The sequence below is a fragment of the Theobroma cacao genome, chromosome 10 (assembly GCF_053813885.1).
Source record: "Theobroma cacao isolate CCN51 chromosome 10, ASM5381388v1, whole genome shotgun sequence".
Taxonomy (NCBI): Eukaryota; Viridiplantae; Streptophyta; class Magnoliopsida; order Malvales; family Malvaceae; genus Theobroma; species Theobroma cacao.
The window spans coordinates 15,030,533-15,034,311 of NC_142648.1; positions in this window are offsets into that span (position 1 = coordinate 15,030,533).

The following is a 3,779-nucleotide window of genomic DNA, read 5'->3' on the forward strand; positions in this document are numbered from 1 at the left end:
CATTGCCCATAAATGATGAGCCTACAACCTATGAGGAGGCAATGTTGGACATCGATTCTGAGAAATGGCTAGAAGCCATGAAATTTGAAATGGATGCCATGGCTACCAACCAAGTATGGACTTTGGTGGATCCACCTGAAGGGATAAAACCCATTGGGTGTAAGTGGGTCTTTAAGAGAAAAACTGATGTAGATGGCAAGGTGCAAACCTTTAAAGCTAGACTGGTAGCAAAAGGTTACAAACAAAGACAAGGTATTGACTTTGAAGAAACCTCTTCACCAGTTGCTATGTTTAAATCCATTAGGATTTTGCTTGCAATTGCTGCATACCATGATTATGAAATATGGCAAATGGATGTAAAAACTGCATTCCTTAATGGAAACTTGCAAGAGGAAGTGTACATGACACAACCTGAAGGTTTTGTATCCAATTTTAATGCTAACAAGGTGTGCAAGCTTCAAAAGTCCATTTATGGACTTAAGCAAGCTTCTTGGAGTTGGAACATCCGTTTTCATGAAGCTGAAAAAGGGTTTGACTTCATAAAAAATGAGGATGAATCATGGGTCTATAAAAAGGTCAGTGGGAGTGCCATAATTTTCTTAGTGTTATATGTTGATGACATATTGCTCATAGGAAATGATATACCATTGTTGCAATCTACAAAGATTTGGCTGTCTAAATAATTCTCCATGAAGGATTTGGGAGAAGCAACTTACATTATAGGAATAAAGATCTATAGAGATAGGTCTAAAAGTGTGAGACCTCAACCCTTATAGGCTCATAACTACGCATAGACGCAATAACAAGGGCCAGGGGTAGTTTCTTTAGTTTCTCCAAAAAGCTCTCAGAAGAAGGTTTTATGGTATTTTAAGGTCTAAATAGGCATCATAAGATATTTTGGGTGCCAAGGAGACAAGAGGAGGCAAGAGGAAATTTTTTAGAATAAAATAATATATTAGTAATAAAATAATATTAAAATATTAATATTTTATTCAGTGTCAAAATTTTTCATGAACAAGGAGTATATGGTCAATCTAAGTGGGGGAGAAGAAGAATGAAAGAATTTTGGAGAAAAATGACGTTAATGGGGCCACGTATCTTTATTAAGTAAAGATAACGCAAGCAAGTAAATATTTTAAATATTATAGGGACACCGCGTTGGAGTACAAACTTCATACCTTGTTTGTAAATGTGTAGAAGAAGGTAATAGAAGGAAATTGGAGTTAAATGAGTGATGGGAGGGTGAAGTTAAAATGGAAGGAAAGAAAAAGGGAAAAATGATCATTTTGCATCTCAAGTCAAAATTTTAAGTTTCCGTAAACCCGAGTAGTTAAGATCATTGTGGACCTTGTCCCAGTGTCAAAAGAATAAAAAGATTACACAAAGGATGGGAGAAAAACAAGTTAACTTGCAAAAGGGCATTTTCGTAATTTCTAAAGGAATTGGATAAGCTTGGGCTATAAACATCTTGTGCAACGACCTTTCCCTAATCGCTGTCCGCATCCAAGACTTTTGGAAAAGACCCGCCAAGTCTCGAACAAGCCTATCTAGAATTTGCTCGTTAATCCACTACATTCAATCACAATATAATATTGATACTTTCATATACTAAATTGAACCATAAACATAAAAATCAATACAAACTTTTTCCTTTTATTCGTAAATATATGCATTAAAATCTAAAATCTCCAAATTAATGCTTATATAAAAATTTATAATTCGTTTACAACTTAATAAATAAAATGCTACGACTTGACCTCTAACAGCGGACCGACTCAGAACAAAATGCTGGGAGATGCCTTTACCTATTCACGGTGAACCAAACGTGTCACTAACTACACGTTAGGCTGATCCCTATCTGCAAAAAGGGAAATAAAAGGGTGTGAGTCTCATAGACTCAATGATAATCATCGACTCAGCGAGTAGGGCGTAGATGGGAAAACAAGCAAACGACAGATCAGTTGAATATAAAAATGCAAGATTATAAAAGCAATTCATTTCAAACGAGGGTTTGTGCCTTATATAGAAATCGAGAATTTCTTATAAAGTATAAATAATCAAGGTAATAAAATTTTTCGTATCAAAATATATTAATAATTATTTTCGAATCAAATCAATAAAATTTAGCAAGCTTCCGCAAAACCAAATAATATTTAAAATCATGCACAAATCATAACTCGCCCCATATGCGAGGAATTACAGATTCATTTCACAGAGAAACAAATAGGGGAGCTACGAAAAACCGCTTAATTCCATTTTCACCATGCAGAGAAATATAATTCATAATATTAAAACTTATTTCAACTCATATAAAACCATTACATTTTTGTCAAAAATGAACAACATGGCTTATGACTTTCTTAAAAACTTGGCTTGTGCCACAATCATTCTCATACTCGCTTCTCAGGGATACCGTGGCTTGGGGCTATCCCAACCGAGTTCGCCTAGACTATTAAAAAGTCATGTATGCATAAATCATGTTTTTATTTTGAAAACATAGTCATCCCTTGGCGTTGGCTGAGTTCACCCTCACGTGGTGGTTTGGCGTGAAGTGAACTCTAAAGTTGTACCTCAAGAGTTACCCTACGCGCCTCTTCAACCAAGGTAAGAATATACTCGGATTTCGTGCCCTTCAAAAAGGTTGGTCCACAGAACTCGCCACTACAGTGACTAATTTATAACCCACCAATTCAATAAAAATTCAACAACATGACATGGCAATTATTTTACAACCCATCCTATCAAGGTAAACAACAGTTTATACATTTTCACCACATTTACTAATCCAGCCAATCATGCCCACATTATCATAAGCCATTCGATTCAAAATACAATCAATAACACAACAAGTAGTAGCCTCCAATTACTCTTGAATTTCTTGGTTAAAATGAAATCACCTTTTAAAAGATTTCAAATTTGATCTTCAAGGGGATATTTTAAATCTTTCTCAAGATATCGATCCCCGCATCACGTTAAAACTCTCTTTTCGTAAAATGTTCATTGTAAATATTTGCATGATATTTTGTATCAAAATAGCATGGTGAATATGTAATAAATTTCATGAATGCACACCACACAAACAATAAGGCACAATTTCCTTTGATGTAAATCGTTTCGAAAAGCTTGTTTCTCGGTTTAAAACACTTTACGTATAATATATATATATATATATATATATTCCAAATGATTTCAAAAAATAACTTACACCCACAATTCCTTAAAATTCTATCAACGCATGCTTTCCATAAATTTTGCACTTCATGTAAAATATACGTACATGTATATATATATAAAAAAAATTTTAAATTGACACCCCCTACTCACCTCATAATAGTGGGATATTACTTCACTATTGATTTGTACGCGTATATAATTATTCTTATTTGTTGGTCACATACTTCATTCAGCACGCCTCCACGACAAACTTTCCTAGCAACAATTTAAATTCAGTATACTTAATCACAAATTTGTATGGGAAGCAACTTAATTAAAAATTCCTTAAGCAACTTACACATTTTTCATTCAAATTATGCACAATATTAAACTGCCCATAAACCTTAAAATATAACATTAACTTACCATTGGGCCCTCTTCATGGGCTTCTCCATTTTTCCTATTTGGGCTAAGCCCATTTATTTTTATTTCCTATTGGGACATGCCCACTTATTTTCTGTTTCTTTTCTTTTCTTTTTCTTTCTTTTTCTCTCTTCCAAGTTTCTTCTTCTTTTTTTTTTCCTTCCAACCCGTCACTCCCTTCACCACCGTGGCTTCCTCTCTTC